This window comes from Saccopteryx bilineata, chromosome 8 (genome assembly GCF_036850765.1).
Source record: "Saccopteryx bilineata isolate mSacBil1 chromosome 8, mSacBil1_pri_phased_curated, whole genome shotgun sequence".
Taxonomy (NCBI): Eukaryota; Metazoa; Chordata; class Mammalia; order Chiroptera; family Emballonuridae; genus Saccopteryx; species Saccopteryx bilineata.
The window spans coordinates 14,935,013-14,959,227 of record NC_089497.1 but is presented as its reverse complement, the minus strand read 5'-3'; the positions used below and the strand labels follow the sequence as shown (position 1 = coordinate 14,959,227).

The window sequence follows — 24,215 nt, the reverse complement described above, 5'->3', positions numbered from 1 at the left end:
TTTAAGGACTTAAATGTTGGACTCAAAACATAAAAATCCTTGAAGAAAATATAGACAATAAAATCTTGGACATTTCTCATAGCAATATTTTCCTGATATATCTTTGAAACAAAAGAAAAAATAAGCAAATGGAACTGCATCAAACAAAAATGTTTTGCATAGAAAAAGAAATCAGCAAGAATATGAAATGATAACCCACTGAATGGGACACCATATTCATTATTGAAACATAGGATAAAGGGTTAACATCCAAAATTTATAAAAACTTACAAAACTCAGCACCAAAAACACAAACAATTCAATTAAAAAATAAGCAAAGGACCTGAATAAATACTACCCTAAAGAGAACACACAGATGGCCAGTAAATGTATGAAAAGATGCTCAACATCGCGAACCATCAGAGAAATGCAAATTAAAATCACAATGAAGTACCATCTCACACCTGTCAGAAATGCTATTATGAATAAATCAACACACAAGCAAGGATGTGGAGGAAAGGGAACTCGTGCACTGTTGGTGGGAATGCAGACTGGTGCAGCCACTGTGGAAAGCAGTATGGTGTTACCTCAAAAAATTAAAATGTTACTATCTTTCAAACCAGTGATTCCACTTCTGGGAATTTATCCAAATAAACCCAAAACACTAATTTGAAAGAATATATTATATCCAGTTTTTTTCACAAAAGTTTATAAAATCTAAATACAGAATAATTATTTCTCTCTTTGGAAATTTAACATCTTGAGATGTGATGTAAGTGTAAAATACACATTAGATTTCAAAGAGTAGAATAACAATAATTTAAAATATTACAGTAGTAATTTCCATGTTGATTAAGTACTAAAATAATAATTTGAAATTATGGTTTAAATTAAAAATATTTTTAAAACTTATTTCACCTATTTTCCTTTTACATTTTTAACACAGATACCTGAAATTTTAAAAGAAAGCATATTAAAATAGTTAATGTTGGTAAAGTAGTTAATTCTCATTACCTAGGTATCTCATTAATATTCATAAACTTCTCCAGTATCCACTACTTTGATATCATAGGCAAAGAGGCATATTCTTTTATAACTTGAATGTTATCATTAAATATTATGCTTAAAAGTGTCACCTTACTCTAGCCTGGCCTGGGACCTAGATTTACCTTTTCTAAATGCCTTTAAATAAGAGTAAGACTGTCTTATCAAAATGGATACCCCAAACTAAGGTATAAACTGCTTGTAAACTCAGCTAAGAGAGTGGTATTAAATGCATTTTCTGTGTTATCTTAATTCTTACAAGAACTCAATGTAGTAGATAATAGCTCCACACAGAGAGAAAACAATTAAGTGCCTAAGAGACAGACACGCTGTCTGTCATTCAACAAATGTCTTCCATGTTATCTCCCTTGGTCTTAGGCTACTCAATGTGTGTAAGTATCACCCACAGACAAAAGTGACAAAGACCCTTGTCTTTTAAAGTTTATTAAAGTTATATGTGTTTTACTAAAACTCCCTGCCTTCAGTAAATTATACTGCTAACATTAGTTAGGTGTCTTTGGACTAGCTTCTTAATCTTTCCTGTCTTTATTGACTTCATATCTAAAACAGGATTTATACAACCATGCAGAAGTTACGATTAATAAAATATCGCATGTAAATACTGACATATTAAATATATTTCCCATGTAATTACTTTTTTAAATGTTTATATTATTTTAAAACTATTCATCATGTCTTTGCATATTTTACTTATTTTTGATTTTTATCAGAAATGTTTAATTACTTTATCCCAACAAATGAACATAATTCTATCATAGTAATATATTTGTAAGAAGACCTCAAATTTTAACACTGAAAAGTTAGGAATAAAAAAGAAATTAATTTTTTTACATATGAAAGAATGAAAAGCAATATCAATTTCATTATTTTAATGTCTTAGAAGCTTAATCAGAAATTTCAAAGATTTTTGTTTTTACTTGGGAAGTCAGAAGTACTTTAGTAAATTTGTCCTCACTTACAATATTAGAAAATCGTTTGGATTTCTATTAAGTCAGACATCAAACAAAGGTATGCTGATACACTTGAGAGAGGAAGCCACAAGATAGTCTTTATTTTTCATCTTTGCTTCATTTTCTTAATCGTGTATTTGCCCTATTGAAATACATGCATATTCAAAAATCTAAAACAGTATTTGTTGCCTGCAGCCCTATTTTCAAAAGTAAAAATATTCATAAGAATCTCAGACAAAATATTCTTAAATCTTTTAATAGTTAAGTAAATGTTTAATAAATTCATTGCATTATTTTTTATTATTAATTTTAGAGAGAGAGAAAGAGAGAGAGAAAGTGGAGAGCAGGAAGCATCAACTCTCATATGTGCCTTGACCAGGCAAGCCTAGGATTTTGAACCGGCGTACCTCAGCCTTCCAGGTCAACACTTTATCTGCTACACCACCACAGGTCAGGCCAAAACTCACTGCATTATTAAAAGCAGCTTCATGTTTTTAATTGAGAAGCTAATAGCCCATTCAAAAATATGTATAAAGTGACTTCTTGTGACACTTTGAAGAGAAAATTAATAATGGCCTTTTAATTTTTAAGATGACCTTACCATTTAAATACCAAATACCAAATATTTAAACAGCTGGCCAAAATAATTTGAACATCGAATGAGTGTTTTCATTCAGAAAAAAATTATTGGGTTTTAGCTTACTTTTGACTAAAATATTATGTGATGGTCAAAATTCAGTTATTGTTAAAATTCAATAAATAACATTATAGAATTATTAATTCAAAAAGCAAGATACATTGTTTTGTCTATTAATTGATTTTCCTGATTGACTTAGCATGATCTTATTTGACCAAAAGAAACATGTGAGAGATCTGTGATCAAAATGAAAGTGAGTGGTCTAAGTAGAAATATCTTATTACTTCAAGCAGTGACTTGAGATAATTTAAGATGAAGAAATATATAGAAAAAAAGCTGCTTTAAGGGCTTCGATATGTCAGTGAAACTGATGGTTTCTCTTAAGAAACAAATGTCTTATACCACTTTTGCACACAATTATGCAAAAATACCAAAAATGTTATCAATATCTCCTCAAAATCTTTTATCATAACCTCAATAAAGATGATGTGCACATTAGCTTAATTTTTTAAAAAATTTGTGTGACTTATATGTTGGATGCTAATGCAGTTTATTAGATGTACTAATCTATCATATCAGCTAGCAATGCATATATGAAAATTGAACACAAAAAAGAATACAAATATAAAAAATACAAAAAAGAAAAATAAAAGAAAAACTTTCTTTTTTCTACCCAGAAAAGGTTTCTTCCATTTAGATGAAATAAAAAACCACTATTTTAAAAAATCCGATAATTGTTTTACAAATGAAAGCTTGTTATGTTTAAAATAAAATTTCTAAGAGGGAATAAAATCAATGCCCAAGTCTAATAAATGCCTACTGGTGAACATTAAGCATTTGCTGGTTAGGTGTTCATAGAATTTCCTCAACATTTGGATTAACTTGTAAGAAGCTAACATTATATATTTTTTAAATTCTGCCCTGGTGCAAAATATAAAACATAAGGGGATGTACTCATTAAATGTGACTAGATTGGTATTTATTTAATTACAAGTTATTTAGAATCCCCTGAAGGATGATGTTAAATTGTTTTATTTGTGTGTACAAATAAATATTCCATAAAGCACAATGAATTAGATATGTTGCAGAAGGAGTTCTGAATTATTCCTCATTTCATATATCAAAATCACTAAATAAACAGGTATGAAAAGCTGCATTCATTTCGAACAGATGTTCTAAATTATCCTAGAAATATGCATGAATTTATTTTTTTTTAATTATTTATTTATTTATTCATTTTAGAGAGGAGAGGGAGAGACAGAGAAAGAGAGAGAGAAGGGGGGGGAGGAGCTTGAAGCATCAACTCCCATATGTGCCTTGACCAGGCAAGCCCAGGGTTTCGAACCAGCGACCTCAGCATTTCCAGGTCAACGCTTTATCCACTGCGCCACCACAGGTCAGGCGAAATATGTATGAATTTAAAAAGAAGGAAACAAACAAAAAAAACCACCCTCTATATTCCTGAGCATCTAGATCAGAATGAGAACAGAAGGAAAAATAGAAAACTTGGAGAATTAAATAGAGCATAAATTATAAGCAAAAAATAAATTTATTAGAAGTCAAAAATTAGCTCATAGGCAGTTCTGGGTATACAGTTATGTCATCAAGTAAGAAATTTAGAGATCACCAACACACTGATCACTTCTATAAGAGGAACTATGAATTGGAAGGTTTAATGGCACGGGAACAAGGATAGAAGTACAAATCTAGCAATCGATCTCTGCTCTTTGGATCCTTTCATCCCTGTTAACCTGCTAGTCCTGGGTGGTGGTCAAGAGATCTCTTTAGGATTTTGAGCTTCAGTTGCCTGGTAGAGAAGTGGGAATGTGATTTGCACCTCAGGCCCTTTGGGAAATTTTGCTTGGTGAACTGGAAAACACTAAATTTCATCACGTTTCCCCAGTATATATCTCATTCTCCTTATTTCAGCAGTAAAGCGTTTGCTAGTGCGTATGTGAAGCCGATAGTGGACTGTACCCCGGCTGTGTGTGAAGTACAGAAACTTGGGAACAAATTATCTGTTATCAGGTTTTCGCTTCTGTTTAACCTGAGGTATATATTTTATTTTATTTATGTTTCCTTCATGCGTTAAAAATTAATTTCTTAAAATAAAATCAGTAGTAAAAATATTACTGACACTTACCTGGCAGGGGAGATACCCTGAGCACGAAGGTGGTTTTCCCAGGCCGAGGCTTATCCATTGCACCCCGGATGGCTGACCCTGCGATTTCCCCAAATGTGGGAAACTCGACCGCATAATTTGTGGTAGTGGGGGACCGCGTTTGTGCTTTCCCCTGGAAAAAATATATTATTGATCTATTTAGAGACAATTTAAAATTCACTTTAGTATACAGAGAAGATAAACATAAAGATAACATGAAAGTATTATTCTAGCTCCGTTTCAATTCCTTGCAATGTTAAAATAAAATAAGGTAAAGATTATGCTGTAATCGAAAGTACTGTAGAGTTTTTATTAAATGAGATAATTAATAAACTCATCCACTTTTCAACTAAATTATTTTGTCAGATTCTGTTCTTTGTATTAATAAAAGGAAAACAATGTTTTAAAAATAGCCAAGGGGAAAAAGTCATTCTGACTTACAGTTATTACAATTTGCATAACTCATGCTGTGTGCATTTAAGTTTTAAACTGCATGAGGAAATAAGACATTTTTTTCTTTATCCATAAATAACATAACGTGTGCATAGTACATCTGAAATAAAACAAACATTAATTAAACTTTTATAGAGAAAGGAATTGAAAACTGGTAAGAAATTGGAAAAATAAAACTGGAAAATATATCGAAATAGTTTTTATTTTTAAGGAGTTGAATACCTTGGCTTGAACATTTATTGAAGATAAGTTCATTGTTAAAACCTATTAATCACCATTCTAATGAACAGCAATGTAGAAGTTGACTAGTACTTAAGAAGTGAACCACAAAATGAATTTATCTTTGAAGTTTCTAGTGCCTCCTCCCAAGTCCCAGTATTGATAGATTTTGTTATTAATAATTATTTCATCAGACCTGAAGAAATTATAGAAAAGCATCTGGGTGTATGATACCCAGAACTTGGAGCTGTTAAGAATTATGATCTTGCCTAACCAGGCGGTGATGCAGTGGACAGAGCGTGGGACTGGGATGTGGAGGTCCCACGTTTGAAACCCTGAGGTCACCGGCTGGACCCCAATGTTGCTGACTTGAGCAAGGGGTCACTCAGTCTGCTGTGCACCCCCCCATCAAGGCACATATGAGAAAGCAATGAACGAACAACTAAGATGCAGCAACAAAGAATAGATGCTTCTCATCTCTTTCCCTTACTGCCTGTCTGTCCCTATCTATCCCTCTCTGTCTCTGTCACAAAAAAAAAAAAAAAAGGATTATGATCTCTATCATGCCATAGTTGGTCTGCAATATGAGAGGATTTTTTTTCTTTGTTTATTTTTTTGGCATATTTATGTACTTGTTCTTTAATTTATGAAAAATCTTATTTCATCTTGTCACTAATATTTTTTCATCCACGGCTAGAAAAAGACAAATGGTCTTTATTATGATGATACTTAAGAAGTCTGTGAACAAAGTATTGATCAAAGACCTAATTAATTATATCAAATGTCACTAGCAAAGTGGTTCCCCTCCACAAGATAGAAGTCAAAAGAGGAGGTAAACAGGTTCAGAAGAGGTTCACTGAGAATAGGTTGGGGGCAAGGAGACAGGGAAGGAGCTTGATGAATCGGGGAGCACACACCAAGGCCAGCGTAGCTCCATGGCTGCTGCTGGGGTCTGGCTTCTGTAGGGCGGCGTCCTTTACACACAGTAGGCTTCTTGGCTTTCCAGCTACCGCTGTGGGCTCTTCACTTTCCACATTGCTGCCAGTGGCTGGAATCAAACAGCACAGGTGCAAAGCAGAGCTCTTTGGGGGGGGGGTGCCTGAAAAAAAATTTAAACTCCTTAAGGAGAAGCTTTAAAAAATAACTGAAGAGCATTCCCTTCCCTTCAAGAAAAATTCAGTCTTTCTCAAAAATATATCACTTCCTCTAGTGCTAAAAAAAAGAAAGTAGGGCCCTGGCCGGTTGGCTCAGTGGTAGAGCGTCCGCCTGGCGTGCAGGAGTCCCAGATTTTTTTCCCGGCCAGGGCACACAGGAGAAGCGCCCATCTGCTTCTCCACCCCTCCCCCTCTCCTTCTTCTCTGTCTCTCTCTTCTTCTCCCTCAGCCAAGGCTCCACTGGAGCAAAGTTGGCTCAGGCGCTGAGGATGGCTCTATGGCCTCTGCCTCAGGCACGAGAATGGCTCTGGTTGCAACAGAGCAACGTCCCAGATGGGCAGATCATCGCCTCCTGGTGGGCATGCCGGGTGGATCCCGGTGGGGCGCATGCGGGAGTCTGTCTGCCTCCCCGTTTCCAACTTCAGAAAAATAAAAAAAGAAAAAATAAATTAAAAAAAAGAAAGTAACTTATCAATATTAACAGGAACATCTATTTTCATAGACATCTGATTATTAAAGATGATTCAATATGGAACACACAAAATAAGCAATACCTTTCTTTTCCCTCTTTACAATGATCTTTCTGACGACAATATAATTTAGTATCATTAGTTGGGAATTCCGAATGCCAGATAGATTCTGACTGCCCATCGCCTGTAACTGTCTCTGTTGTCATTTCTAAATCAGGATTTACCTGTCAGCATGCGTTCAAAATGAGTTAGAATTCATATTGGTATTTGCAATACCTCTTGAAGCAGTCAGTTTCAAATCCCGGCACACTTTCCTATAGTTTCACAACTAAGAGGTTACAGACTGGGTGTACTTCGGGACTAATGTACTATGTTATGAGTTTCCCTTTCACTGTTGTTGAACACAGTCACTTTATCTTACTTCCATATTTAAAAGACATATTTATATTTTTAGAATAAAAATTATTACTTATACAGTGAACAGCATTGTAAACTTAGAGAAAAACAAGGATCAAATGCTCCATTAAATCTTATGTATATGCCTGACCAGGCGGTGGCGCAGTGGATAGAGCGTCAGACTGGGAAGTGGAAGGACCCAGGTTCGAGACCCCAGGATAGCCAGCTTGAGCGCGGGCTCATCTGGTTTGAGCAAAAAGCTTACTAGCATGGACCCAAGGTCACTGGCTCGAGCGAGGGGTTACTCAGTCTGCTGAAGGCCGTCGGTCATGGCACATGTGAGAAAGCAATCAATGAACAACTAAGGTGTCGCAACGAAAAACTGATGATTGATGCTTCTCATCTCTCTCCGTTCCTGTCTGTCTGTCCCTATCTATCCCTCTCTCTGACTCACTCTCTGTCCCTGTAAAAAAATTAAAAAAAAAATTAAAAAAAAAAATCTTATGTGAGTGTCTTTGCAGTCATTTCCAATTTTATTTGAATGTCAACCCATCCCTCTGAAAACGTCATGTTAGAGAGTACAAACACAGACCCAAAACACCCCATTCTGTTACAGAGGCAGGCATAAAAGATTTCTACCCCATATGATAAATTCTATTTTGTAGCTATTGTGTACAATCGGTAATGAAAAATTCAAAGGAGAAATGCCTAATTTAATTTGAAAAGGTCAGAACACTTCAGAGAAGGTGCCGCCTGAGCCTTTGAAAGAGGAGTATGACGTTGACCAGAATATATGACATTGAAGTTGTGAAATTCAAAAATCTAATAGTCATTCATCAATTTTAAGAAGTATAAAGTGTACGGTGTGTTTTTGGAATTATAAACAACTCAACTCAATTTATCACCTTTTTGGTTTAGCCTGCCCTGCTCTGCTCAGTTAGAATCCATCGTTCCTCTGAATATCCTATTGTCACCTTTCATGCTGTGCAGTTTAATTTCTGCCTTACGATTTTCTAGAGAATACCTTTGTTGACAAAATCGATTAAAGTAACTGAGTTAAATAATTATAAATTTATAAAACAGTTACTTAGAATTGCAAAAGAGAAATAAAAAAAATCTGTGTTTGGACCAGTTATATCATACACACACACAGAAAATGAATCCATTCTTTAATATTCTTAAAGTAAATCGAGTAACACAAATAAATAACATAATGCAATGTAATATTCTTAGTGTAAAAATAGATAAAAACAGAATTTTTATTGTTATAACAAATCACATAAAATATATATGCTATGAATTCTTTCTGATTTCTATCATACATGAAAATTTCTATTTTTGCATAGATTTTTTATCTTTTCAAATATCAGGTGTACTGTCTCCTTATAAAATTCTTTTGTTGAGGGAGGAGAATAATCTGCCAATCAATGCACTAATATGGAAAAGGTCAAAAATTTTTTCCATGAAAACGTTCAGTCATTGAATTCTTTGTTCCTCAGATTCTTCTGAGCAACAATTAATTCAATTAAAGCTACTCTAAAGCTGTGGATTGTCATAGATCATAACCTTTCAAAGTCTCTTTGTGTTCTTCCTCAAATTTACTTTCGTTAGCATATTTTAATGGTATCACACAAAGGAATATTATTAAGTATTCTTGGTGCTAAAAAGAAATGCTATGCTCCTGCCAATTGCATGATAAGGATAATGAGAGTGGTGGTATTTCAAGACCGAGTTATCAACACAATGAATCACGTACAAAAGATCAAGAATGATAAGAATAAATATACAAAGTGACATAGCAGCCTCAAACATTTATCATGTTGGCATCATGGTTCACCTTTATCTCTTCAGTCTTATTCATAAGAAAATAAAAATCAAGTGAGAAAGTCCCAAATGCTATTTAATTAATTTAAAGATGAAGGTAAAATAGTATGACATTTTTGCATTTAAAATGGATCAATTTTTATTAATGGATCATTTTAAACTGGCACATGACATTTCTTATACTCTTTCTGTTAAAGAAAGATTGTCTTTCTTCAGCATTCAGTTTGTTTCATTAAACGTACTGCTGAAATATATTGAAATAGAATTTCAGAGAAAGACTGAAATAATGTAAATACAACATTATTTCTCTGAAGACCATAACACTTTATGTAAATGTATTATTTACAACAAATATTTAAACAAATTTTATTTCTGAAAATTTTGTAATAATTTTAATCAAATAAGTAACAATATAATGTTACAGAAATTTTGAAAAAAAATTAAAAATACCATCTATAATTTTAAAGTAAAACCCAAAAATGTAGTTCTGTGTATGACTTCTCCAAATTTTACATATGCCGGCATGTTTTGATATGCAAAATAACCTAAGAAGGTGTGTCATAATTTCATAATTATATCCTTATTTTAGATGATTTTTTTGCTTTGTTCTATGATAACCAAAAAACTCCATATTTCTCCTTATACTTTTCCACATATTTTGAGTTACTTATAGTTGATTTTTCAAAGCAAGATTTGATAGAAGCTGCAGTATAGAAGAGGGTAATTGCAACATAGAAAAATGGGCAAATTTTTGCTGTTTTCCTTTTGATTGTGCTAATTTAAATTAATATATCTGTAATAATATTTAATTGATCATATTTTTATCCATTTATATTGGTTATCTAACTAGAAGTTACTAAGATATAGTGTACACATCATCATTCTTGCTATTGTGCATAATACTAATATAAAACAGACTTTCAAATAACTTTTTTTTTTTTGTATTTTTCTGAAATGAGAAGCAGGGAGGCAGAGAGACAGACTCCTGCATGCACCCAACCAGGATCCACCTGGCAAGCCCACCTGGGGGCGATGCTCTGCCCATCTGGGTTGTTGCTCCATTGCAACTGAAGCCATTCCAGCACCTGAGGTGGAGGCCGTGGAATCATCCTCAGCACCCGGGTCAACTTTACTCCAATGGAGCCTTGGCTGTGAGAAGAGAAGGGAAAGATAGAGAGAAAATCCTGTGTACCCTGACCAGAAATTGAACCCAGGACAACCACACACACGCTGATGTTTTACCACTGAGTCAACAAGCCAGGGCCTCAAATAACTTTAAAAATGAAAGTTACATGTAACAAAATGGCATGGAAAACAAATAATATTTATAGCTTTCATTGGGTAAATCAGAAATTTTTACTTGTGCTTTTATTTATTTATTTACTTATTTATAAATATATTTTAGGTGAGAGGAGAGATAGTGAAGCAGAATGCCGCAAGCACCTGGACCAGGATCCACCTGGCAACCCCCATCTGGGGCTAATGCTTAAATCAATTGAGCTATTCTCAGTGCCTGAGCCAGACACTCAGACCAACAGAGATATATATCCTCAGCACCTAGGGCCACACTCCATCCATTCCTGCCACTGGCTGCAGGAAGGGAAGAGGGAAAAAAGGGGGGGGGAGAGGAGAGAAGATGGTCATGTCTCCTGTGTGCACTGATCAAAAATCAAACCTGAGGTATCCATATGCCAGTGGACACTACCCACTGAACCACTGACCATGGCCTGTGCTTTTATTTAAAAATGAACTACTTTTGAAAAGTTCCTTGAATGTGATATTTGCTTATTTGAAAAATATACATAAATCAATTGAATATTCAAAAGAACTTTGTCTTACGTAGTCTTGGTGTATAGATAAATACTACAGTGTTACTTGCTAAATTGAAACACACACACACACAAACACAAACACACATTCTCTTTCTACAAAAAGAATAGATTTATAAATAGTGTTGTTATGGGTTGAATTCTGTCCTGCCAAAACATATGTTGAATTTCCCCAACTCTTCATACCTTGGAAAGTGACCATATTTGGAATAGGGTCATTGCAAATATAATTATTTAAGATAGATTTACAGTGGTGGAGGTTAGTACCCTTACAAGATTAGGAGAAGCAATACAGAAATAGATATAGCAAGTAGTATATCATGTGACATCAGAGGCAGAGGCTGAGATGCTCCAGCTACAAGTCAAGAAATGCCAAGGACACCTGGCAAACCCCAGAAGCTGGGAAGAGGTGGCACTACATGACACAGACACAGAACTTGACAATACTGACACACTGATCTTGAGCTTCCAGCCTCCAGAACTCTGAGAAATAAAATTCCGGTTTTATATAAATTTTCAGGGTTTTTTTTGTGTTTTATAAAGCTGAATAAACTCAGAGAAAAGCTCTAAGAAACTACAATAAAGGTCATCAGTTTTAGCAAGTAAAAATTACAGGATTGCCAGCTATATTTGAATTTCACAGCGACAGTATAGCCCAAGTATTGCCTGAACATGGCAACCCTATTTATAAAACAGTCTAAGATTTAAGACTTAAAAAGCCTGCAGACAGCCAGGGAGAGAAGACTTACCGTGGAATATTGATGTCTGACAGATCAATAATATGCAAAAGGAAAAATGTATTTTGTTTTCCTTCTTAAGTCTCCTCCAGCATCCCTTTAAAAATAAGTGAAGCCTGACCAGGTGGTGGCGCAGTGGATAGAGCGTTGGACTGGGATGCCAAGGACCCAGGTTCGAGACCCCAGGGTCGCCAGCTTGAGCACGAGCTCATCTGGCTTGAGCAAAAAGCTCACCAGCACAGACCCAAGGTTACTGGCTCAAGCAAGGGGTCACTTGGTCTGCTGAAGGCCCACGGTCAAGGCACATATGAGAAAGCAATCAATGAACAACTAAGGTGTCACAATGCGCAATGAAAAACAAGTGATTGATGCTTCTCATCTCTCTGTTCCTGTCTGTCTGTCCCTATCTATTCCTCTCTCTGACTGACTCTGTCTCTGTAAAAAAAAAATTAAAAATTAAAAAAATTAAAATTAAAAATAAGTGAAAAAATGACCCACATTTTAAAATATTTATTTTTCAATCAAAATTACTTTATTTTAGTTTCAGATGTATAGGCATAGTATTTAGATAATTTTATACTTTACAAAACAATCCCCTCTAATATATCAAATACTCACCTGGAACCATAAATATTTATTGCAATATTATTGACCATTTTTTAATGCTATCTTGTATATCCTTTGTTTACTTTGAACTACTAATTTGTACTTCTTAATCTCTTTACCTTTTTCAGCCAGCTTCCAAATATCCTTCCCCTCTGACAACTGTCAGTCTGTTCTCTGTGTCTGTGAGTCTGTATCTATTTTGTTTGTTCATTTCTTTTGTTCCTTTGATGCCACATAGAAGTAAAATCATATGGTAGTAGTCTTTTTTGACTGACTTATTTCATTTAACATAACGCTCTTTAAGTCCATCCATGTTAAATTCTTTTATGGCTGAGTCTTATTCTATTGTATACATGTACCATCACTTTAATGGGCAACAGAGTTGCTTCTATATTGACTATTATAAATAACATTACAATAAACATAGAAGTGAATATATTCTTAGTGTTTCTGGTTTCTTCAGATATATACCGAGAAATGGAATCGCTGGGTTATAAGGGAGTTCCATTTTTCATTTTTTGAGGTAACTATTAATATACTGCTCACAAAAATTAGGGGATATTTCTATGGTACATATACACAATGGAATACTATGGGCCATGAAAAAGAAGGAAATATTACCTTTTACAACAACATGGATGGACCTAGAAATTAGTATGTTAAGTGAAATAAGCCAGGCAGAGAAAGAAAAATATCATATGACCTCACTCATTTGAGGAATCCAATGAACAATGTGAACTGAGGAACAGAATATAGACAGAGGCAGGATCAAAGGGACCAGAGGAAAAGTGGACAGAGGGAAAGGGATGATAGGATGGGATGATCCTGGAGTGAAGGGGGAGGGCATTGGAAAGAAGGGGGCAGGGGGGATGTTGAAGGGAATATGAGGAAGGACGGGAATGCATTTAGGGGGACACTAGAACCTATGTAAACATAATAAATTAAAATCAATAAAAAAATTAAGGGATATTTCAAAATGAATATGAAGCAATAAAATATCCCCTAATTTTTGTGAGAAGAATTAGGGGATACTTCAAAATGAATATGAAGTGATAAAATATCCCCTAATTTTTGTGAGCAGTGTACATACTGCTTTCCACAGTGGCTGCACCAATCTGTATTTCTACCAATAGGGCACTAGGGTTTCCTGTTTGTTTGTTTTTTTGTTTGTTTGTTTTGTATTTTTCTGAAGCTGGAAACGGGGAGAGACAGTCAGACAGACTCCTGCATGCGCCTGACCGGGATCCACCCGGCATGCCCACCAGGGGCGACGCTCTGCCCACCAGGGGGCGATGCTCTGCCCCTCCATGGCATCGCTCTGCCGCGACCAGAGCCACTCTAGCGCCTGGGGCAGAGGCCAAGGAGCCATCCCCAGCGCCAGGGCCATCTTTGCTCCAATGGAGCCTTGGCTGCGGGAGGGGAAGAGAGAGATAGAGAGGAAGGAGGGGGGATGGAGAAGCAAATGGACGCTTCTTCTGTGTGCCCTGGCCGGGAATCGAACCCCGGTCCCCCGTACGCCAGGCCAACGCTCTACCGCTGAGCCAACCAGCCAGGGCCAAGGGTTTCCTGTTTTTTGCATGCTTGCCAACCCATCCTGACAGTTGTGAGGTAACATCTCATTGTGGTTTTAGTTGGTATGTTTCTGATGATTAGTGATGTTGAGAATGTTTTCATATGTCTATTGGACATCTGTATGTCTTCTTTGGAGAACAGTCTATTCAGACCCTCTCCCCACTTTTCAATCTAATTTAGTGGTGGGTTGTCTGAGTTCTATGTAAATTTTAGATATTAATATCTTATCTGATCTATAATTGGTAAATATCTTCTTTACTCAGTAAGTTGTCTTTTTGTTTTGTTGATAGTTTCCTTGGTTGTGCAAAAACTTTTTAGTTTGATATAGTCACATTTATTTATTTATTTTTATTTTGTTAACCTTGCTTATGGAGTCATGCCGTGATTAGCTAGGAGATATACCAAGAACCTAAGATGTCTAGGTGCAGAGGAGTCAAATGTGTTTCCATAGTTTAAACCACTGTGAAACTCCCATGCTAACATGGAGCACTATCAGGGTAAAAGTAAACTATTCTTTCTCGTCTTGTAATATATGAGAGACAGACGATCACTTAAATAAACTCTCAAAACCTCCATAAATGAAGGATATTTGGGCTTTAAGACAATGAATAATCTATGGAAAGCTGAAATGGAGAGTAGTTATGTCCTGCTGTTGTATATTAAATCACAAATTGACCTGAGAAATAATGATTTTGAAATAAGAAAATCTATATTGAAACTAGTTAAATTTTATTTTATCTACTGAGGTTTTTAGTCTAAGCTCTGGACAGGTAAATCAAGGTGACTGATCCTGACCACAATAATTATGCAGTAATCTCCAACACACTAAGTGATAGCTACGAACTGTAGCAGAAATAATATATTTTAAATAGAAAAATACTAATTTTTTTCCTATACCTCTCTGTTATTACAGAGAAATGTGCATTAATATACAACAGAAGCTATAAAAGGCTTACTTCTCAGTAGACAGTTTTTTTCTCTTTCCACTGTCAATTTTCTGGCTTTGATCTAAAATTAACTATTTGTGAAAAAGATGCAATTCTTGTTTAGTGGAGAAAGTGACTTTTCTTCCACATTGCCTTGTCATTCAGAGGTTTTTTTTCCTCTTCAATAATTATATTAAAATAAAACATTTTCTTAATAATTGAGATCTTTAATTAAAAAAACTAATTTTTTTCTTTTAATTAATTGTTTTTTTCAAATTAATGTTACAGAATGTTTTTAAATTGCTCTGTAACAGCACTTACTTCTGAATAGATAAATATCAGTTTTGCTACTGAATCTCATTTTGATGTTGTGGAATAGCTATAAATTTTGTTTGAAATATTTAAAAACATTTTCTGGATCATAGTAAATAAATAACTTTTCTTCTCTCTTAAGTTTAAAATATATTTCTTCACTTCCTTTGGAACATTGAGTGAAGTGTATTAAAGTAAACTTAATAAAATGATCACCTTTAATACTTTTAGCTTCTATGGTTTTAGATATAAGACATAAATAAACACTATTTTATAACTACAGATAGTTGAAAAAGAAATCAATTTAAATATTAATAAAATATTTCTTGTAAAAGAAAAAGTTTTTCATTGCTACATTATTTATCCAAACTTATTTTAAATACCTGTCATAATATTGTAGAAAATAATTTATTTGAGTAACACTCAAGTTTTTCATTTCAAATTTAAAGTCTTTCTCTGTAGGCTGTGTTATCTCATAAATAAGTGAGGAAAGTTATCATAGTCCTACTTTAACATGACCCTATTTTCATTGGAAGTAGAATCTAATTATCCCAAGTTATTGCAGCAGCTACGATAAATGTTGACTCTGAATACAATTATCTTAAATGAGACAATATCACTGTAACTATAATTGAGCCCTTGACTCATGGTTGTATTAATTCTTAAATTTACCCTTTATTAATACACAAAGTAATTATTAATTGACCTTTAAATTGATTTGGGCATATATGTTTCCTGTGCAAAAAACTGTATGGTAAGCCCACTAGGTAATGTAGCTATGTACAAATCATCCATTCTCTGTGGAAAGTTACTTTTTTAATCAAAACTCCTTTCCTACTGTAACAAAAAGCTTTCAAAAATGTCCATAAACTTGTTTTCATAAGTATAAAACTAATTCTTGTGTTTACTTAATAAAGTCAAGGAGAAAAAGCAAGCAAAACTTACTTTATGGAGAAAAAAATAGATGCAAAATCCTGAATATTTAGGTGTAAGCTACATCTCAAAATAAACAATACACAAATGACAAGTTGGAAGACCAATATACATGGAAATTAACATAAAGAGGCTCAGCTTTAATGATAAACATTATATTTCTTCCTTACCCAATAAACTAGTTTTGTTTTCACTCTTCACTCTTCTGTTTCAGTGTTAGAGGCATTCATCATTTTGCATCTTTGCACAGTAACATATATGCAAGTCAAATCTGAGAAACCTCAAACCTCACTTTGATTATTTTGAGTTTTCTCTAGACTTTGAATTCTTAAAATAAAAAGAAAATATTTTAGTTCAAGGCATCATCAGACAACAGTTTATGCATCCTGAATTTGTATTTAGAAAAAATAATGATTTGTATTGAAAATGTGTAGTCCTTGCAATATACCTGTGATATGCATAATCTCTCAGGAATCAGGGAGATTGTGTAATGGCAAATTGAAACAGATCACTTAGCATAGCGACAAAATTTGTATATTCAGAGCCTTGCATGTGATGCTTTTGTGGTGCGTATGTCCGATGTTGCTCTGAAGCACTTGTACATGGTTGGTGAGCTCGCTGTGTCCCCTGTGTTTGGAGAGTAGTGAAGCACGACAATCCATATGCCATTTTAGCCTTTTTCTGTTATTCTTGATCACAGCATCTAATAGCATCTCTGGTTTCTACCATCCCCTGCAGTAAAGCTGAATAGTTGTGATGTCTTTCCAATTTCCTACCAAACAATTGTTTGGGAACTTGACTTTACTTTTATTAACCCCAAGGTCTCTCTCCATTTGTTTAGTTTTCCCAAAATGTATCCAACTTTCAAAGTTCAGCAAAATAAATGGTTGCACAGTTCTATAGACAATACACTTCTTTGTAAGATCCCCTTAAAAGCTTCAGCACTTAAGGGAAATCAATAGTGCTTGATGTGGTTTTGTGGCTTTCAGTCTCTTGAACACTAAATTCAATTTGATCCATTGCTATTAGCAGCTTGGAGCTGCAGTTCAGCCATCTAGAAAGGTGAGGGTCTTTGGCCCATCATCTGCCATAGATTCACTCACATTGACACAAAGTTGAATTTTAAATTTATAGGTTTCTTTTACAAATAAAAGATAAATATAAAAATAATGTTCTATTTTATGAAACCACAATATCATGTAGGAGAAAGCTGGTTTTGATGTGCCATTTCAATTTTTGTGAACACCATCCCAATCTGGATGTAAACGGAATCTAAATAAGCCTGGATAAGCATGGCCCAACATCATGGGACCAATCATTAATGTACCTGTATGGAAACTAAGGACCCTCCAGATAGGAAAATTAAACTGCATCTCTTAAGGTTTAGACATTACTGGAAATATCTTGTGGGATTTATCCTAAATAAATCAACTGGCATGAGATTAAGAAGTTGTCTATTATATAAACCATTTATTCTAAGGGGAAAACACCCCCAGGATAGTATCATAATTCACAGTTAAGCTCTTCGAGGAGAAAAGATTCTGAGTACAGTGGAAACTAGCACACACACACAAAATCTCGCCTCATGTTCTCAATATTAGAAAATAAATTGAAGCAAGGAACTGAGCTCTCACTAGTATTGTTAGAGACTTACAACTTTGAAATTCACTGCAATAATCTTTTAAGAGATTTCTTTAGAAAGAAAACCTGCATTATTATCTAAACCAATGTTATTTAAAAAGCTATCATTTGCGCATATGTTTACTGAAAACATCATTACTTTGGGCTCCTGTTAGCTGACATTTGTATGAAGAGAGAGACAACAGTTTGGTGCCGATAACCTAAGCTCCCAGAGAGACCAGCATGCTGACCTTCATGCCCAGAGGCATTGATGAGAGAGCAGAACGATGCAGAATCAAGCATGACCTGGCAAGAGAAGGTGTGTCCCTCCACCCCAGAATGCAGCAGGAATGAACTCATTAATGGTCACATGCTATTACTGGAATATATTATATACCTAAACACTACACAATCTAATTATGTACATATTCGGAAAGTACTAAAAATTCAATATTTTTTAATATAATGGAGTACTTTGCAATCACTAACATATGATGACATATACATATATCACTAAGATGTATTGGAGGCTTGAGCAAAGTCATTGACTTGACTGAAAATTAAAATGTTAATATATTGCTATGTATATCCACATTTTCTTGGGAAAGTCAAGTTAGGCATTCAATGACTTTACCTTCTGTGATTTTGTTTTTTTGTATGACTACATAATTTTTGAGTCCTAGGAAGAATTCTAGGATATATTTAGTAAAAGACAAGCCTAAAACGATGCATAGACCGAAAAAATAATTATAACTGAAAATGTATGCTCTGTCTTAAGAAACCATACAGATAAGGTTACTATATACAATTCCAATGAACTTTGAAATGATAAAATAATAAAAAATATATGAAAATTGTTTTAATTTTAAAGCAAATTTAGAAAATGTAATTTTGGAAAAGATGAATACATAAAGTTTAGTTTTACACAATTAAGGTTTTGAAAGATAGATTTCAAATGTTTGGCAATAGTCAAGGAACTATCCATTAATTCATTTACTGGACACTATTTAGTAAAATAAAGAATAATTATGTTTTATTTGAACAATTTCAGAACATTTGATGAATTTATGGTTCAAAGGAATTAGAGGTGGAGTTTTATGAACATATTTAAGTATTAATTTATTTTTAAAATGAACTATTAAATTCAAAATTTTATTAACATTTTTTTTAATATAAACTGCATAAAACATATAGACTCAAGGAATTGTAGAGCAAAAATAAGAGTAAGTAGCATGTACAAAAACCCTAGGGATTGCATTGCAGTTTGTATTGATTGCTAGACGTGCAATCCATTTAATGTTCACTGTGGCAATCAGGAATGCAAATGAGAAATCTGGGTTCTCAACCTTTTCTGTTTCTTAGATGTCTTCTCTGGGTATTCTGCTTAATTGCTTTGAATACCAATAAATTAAGAACAGTAAGATTTTTCTGTGCATAGTATCATGTATTATGTATTATTCACATTAGATATCGACATAAGAAAATACATTCACTGAATGCCAATTATTTGCCAACTTTACATTAAACTTGCCAGACTCAAAAACTCATTTAATTCACACAATAACCCAGTGCTAAAAATACAACTTATTCTTTTAAATTATAGATGAGAAAGCTAAACCACAAAGTGATTGCAGAAAAAGCAGTTGCCAGTTTATTATTTTCAGGAATCAACAACACCCAGGTTTAATCCTACTTATTCTCTTAAACATTATGAAAGTCAATGAACCAGGAACTTAATACACCAATGACTTCTAAGTACTCTAAACATATTTTAGGAGTTTATTTCTTTAAAAATTCAACTCTAATTGAAACAGTCCAAGCTACTGTTTTTAAGAAGCTGTAATATAAAAAAATATTTACTAAAGACCTACTAGGAAAGCAACAGAGTATACAGTGGAGGATAAAAAACAATGAGTAACAAAAGAAAAAATAGAACACATAGAAGTGTCAGTGTACTTTTCTTACTGTATGATTGCATTGGAGCTACCATTCTACCTTTCTCCCTTAAATTTTGCTTTATTTGTTATTTTCTTAAATTCTCCTCTTTTTGCCATACCTCTTTATAGCTGCTAATTCCAATGTATACTATGAATCTGATTGATTTGAACATTTTTGCATATTTTATATAATATACTCTATAAGTGCAAAACTAAAGAAGTAAATCCAAGTTTCATTGTATTGCTAAATTATAAATCTAAATCATCTTCTTTATAAATTTAAAATTCTTAATCTTTACTTATAAACCACACTGTTCTCCTTTTAATAATTTCAGAAGCACAAGACCAATATATTCAAAGAAAAATGTTTAATTGAATTCATTCGGGTGACACTGGTCAACAAAATTATACAAGTTTCAAGTGCACAGTTCTACAACACATCTGTACACAGTCTTGTTTGTTCAGGGAAAACGTAAAGCAAATCTTATGTGGTCACACGCTTTGGAAACAGTCTCCATTTAAAAGACTGAATTAAACACTATGTTTTTGAACTAGATATTAAATTTCCATTTTATGGAAATTTCAATTATGTTATTGCTGCACTTTCTAAAATAATTGATAAAGACTTTACAAATTTATTTCTCATCTTTTTCTGGACAGTGTAAAAAGAATGGAGAGTGAAAAATTACTACAAAACATTAGGAAGTCTTTGTGATAAAAAACACTTATCTTATTTCCAAATATCAAAACTGTTGCGATGATATTTATTAGACTTCTCAAAAATTATTTCTCTGCAGAAGAATGACAATGTTTTTCATGCAGTCCCTAAACTTGGAAAGAAATTAAGTCAAATATCCACTAGTGCCAACTTCAAAGTAAATTTGCCATGGTAACCGTACCTCAAAAGCCTGTGGTTGCAGATTTTTGCCAATTAGCAACTCCAAAGGGTGCTATTAGTTTCTTCCAAAACATAAGGGACATGGGTTTCATCTGTGCTTTCTATTCCTCTTCTAAACCATGTCATTACAAAAGATGGAATACACAACAACATATTGATTTCTTACTTAAAACTATCCAGTTGGTTAATAAAGAGAACAATGCATGTTGCTATAGCACTTTTCAATTAAAAAAAATGCCCTTGCTAAATCATCATCACTAAACTAAAATTATTTTCTTTAAACAGATTATACAGTACCAACAGCAAACATCTAAACCAGATTTAATACTTAGAATATATATTTTTTATAATGTCTGTGAGTTAGGGAATAGAAGAAAGATAAATAATGAGAAGTTTAATTTATTACTATAAATATGGCAACTGGAGATAGTCTAAAAATTATTCATCATAATTAAACATCAATTATATGTTTGATCGCCATTCCAAGAATATTTTATTTCAAATTGATTTTTCATATCTATTATTCTTCTTGATATTTTATGAGATATTCTATTCTACCAATAATACTTCATATTCAACAAGAATTATAAAATTATAATCTTAATGCAACCAAAAATAATTTAAAAAGATTACTTTGATTCTTTACTAGAAGCAAAGTTTTGTTCAATTTAAATGGTAAAAAACAAGTATGACACTTTCATAGTCATAATATTATTCACCTAGATATAATTTAAATGGTTTGAGCAAGGCTGCCATAATAGTCAAGTAAGCACTGAGAATGCTAATGCTTATTAAAATGATGACTTATTATGATACAGCTCTACAACAGAGAATATAAGAAATTCTCATGTAATAATACATACTGCAAACAACCAAAGCTCCTTGAGGAGAAGAAAACTCCTCAAATAATTTTAAAATTTCCTTCAAAAATTGAACTTCTGTTTTGAAACCACTTTTTAAAATTTTATTTGTCTGCTCCAAAAGTAACATAAATAACTTGGACTAAAGTCTAGTTATAAAGAAGCTTTCTCATTTTTTTCCATCTTTTATTTTTTATTGAATTTATTGGGGTGACAGTGATTATAAAACCATACAGGTTCCAAGGATACAACTCAATAAAACACCCTCTGCACACTGCATTGTGTGCTTACCACCCAAAGTCAAGTCCCTTTCTGTCCCCACATATCCCTTCTTTGCTCACTCCCACCTTCCCCCAGACCCCTTTCTCTCTAGATATCATCATACTATTGTCCATGTCGATGTGTCATATATACATATTGTTTGCTTAATCTTTTCACCTTTTTTTTCACCCAACCCCCAAGTCCCTTTGGCTCTGACAGCTATCGGTCTGTTTGATGTATCTGTGCTTCTGTTTCAATTCTGTTAGTTAAATTCATTTGTTGTTTAGCTTCTACATAAAAATGAGATCATAGGTCTTTCTATCTCTTACTGACTTAGCATAATAATTTCCGTGTTCATCCATGCTGTCATAAGAAGTGAATTTTATTCTTTTTTACAGCAAAGCCATATTCCATTGTGTAGAAGTAGCACAGCTTCTGGGTCTACACATCTATGCTGAACCCTGGGGCTGTTTGCAGGTCGGGCAGTTGTAAATAACGCTGCAATAAACATAGGGGTGCAATATTCTGTCAAGTTACTGTTTCAGAGGCTTGCTTAATATAAGTGTCAACTCAACAAACTATTGAAAAATGCCTGTTAGTTTTCAAATTCTGCCTTAGTTAAGGCAAAAGAAGCATTTTAATAATACAAAATAAGAAAGAAAAAGTGGCAATTTTTGTTGAACATTTTTATCTTAGCATTTTATACAATGTATGCCATTTACCCTCTCCTTTTTTTAGAAGACTGTAATGATATACATTATATTTAAGTTTTCTCTTAGATTAGCATTCTATCTACAAATATAACAAAAAGCACATAAATACTTCTGAAGGAAAACAGAAGAAAGGATACTAAAAAGACAAAAGAAAACCTTAAAAAAATAAATTTTCTTAGAAATACCAAATGTCAAAAAGCAAAGTGCTAATGATTACAGGGAATTCATGTTTTATTTAAAAACTAAGTTTTATATTTAAAGATTCTTGATCCTTTGAAAATTGTCTTTGCTCTGCGTATGAGCGCTTTCTAAAGAAGGAAAGAGCATGGTCTCATGAGAACATATCTAGCTGAAGATAGTAAAAGTTTATATAGAAAAGAATACCGCTAGATCTGCTCCTAGCAGATCTATATCTATTGCCTTGAATAAAAAAAAAAGTAATTTATGTTTTCTATAGTGAATAAGAATAGGATTTTCAGTAGTGGACCTCTATCTGCCTTATACATGCTAGATATTTAATTTGATTGTGTGTGCATTATCTCTGCAAATCATAAAAGTTATTTATAAAATAAAATTCTCCTTGAATTTTTTAACCTAGAGCAGGGATTGAGAACCTATGGATCACAAGCCAGATATGGCTCTTTTTTTTTTTTTTTTTTTTTTTTTTTTTCATTTTTGTGAAGCTGGAAACGGGGAGAGACAGTCAGACAGACTCCCACATGCGCCCGACCGGGATCCACCCGGCACGCCCACCAGGGGCAACGCTCTGCCCACCAGGGGGTGATGCTCTGCCCATCCTGGGCGTCGCCATGTTGCGACCAGAGCCATTCTAGCGCCTGGGGCAGAGGCCACAGAGCCATCCCCAGCGCCCGGGCCATCTTTGCTCCAATGGAGCCTTGGCTGAGGGAGGGGAAGAGAGAGATAGAGAGGAAAGCGTGGCGGAGGGGTGGAGAAGCAAATGGGCGCTTCTCCTGTGTGCCCTGGCCGGGAATCGAACCCGGGTCCTCCACACGCTAGGCCGACGCTCTACCGCTGAGCCAACCGGCCAGGGCCCAGATATGGCTCTTTTGATGGCTGCATCTGGCTCGCAACAAATCTTTAATAAAAAAAATAATAATAACGTTAAAAATACAAAACATTCTCATGTATTACAATCCATTCATTTCCTACCGCTCATGTTCATGGTTGCGGTTAGCTGGAGCCAATCACAGCTATCCTCGGGGACAACACCAAATTTTTATTGGATAATGCCTAACGTACACGGGTCGTTGTATGGCTCTCATGGAATTACATTTTAAAATATGTGGCGTTCATGTCTCTCTCAGCCAAAAAGGTTTCCTGACCCCTGACCTAGAGTGATGAGTATGTTTCTTAGGATCAGTAAGAGTTACATTAAAGATTCTCTATGAAAGACCAGATTTTAACTCACCTGAACAATTTATGTCTGGTGGGGATTAAATAGTGATAGGACATATTAAATATCATGGTATGTTAAGTTTGGTTTTGTTTTGCTAATTATTTTCTGAAACAGTTCCTGTTTTAAAAGAAAAGGGGAATTCGGAGACATGAGAGTGACAAATTTTAGAAGAGATTTTCTTTTGTACATTTAAAATAATGTGGATATAATTACAAATTTTATTTTTAAATTGTTGAGCAGATCAATTAGATAAACTTCTAGTTTCCTAAACTAAGAGACTACTTCT

At 34.0% G+C, this 24,215-nt stretch overlaps 1 non-coding gene across 1 annotated transcript; it reads left to right on the top strand.

Annotated features, from left to right (window-relative positions):
• Positions 1-4,766: 4,766 nt before the first annotated feature.
• LOC136312425 (U1 spliceosomal RNA) lies at positions 4,767-4,928 on the top strand. The gene has a single exon (XR_010727006.1). It is a non-coding gene; the product is annotated as a U1 spliceosomal RNA (small nuclear RNA).
• Positions 4,929-24,215: the final 19,287 nt, after the last annotated feature.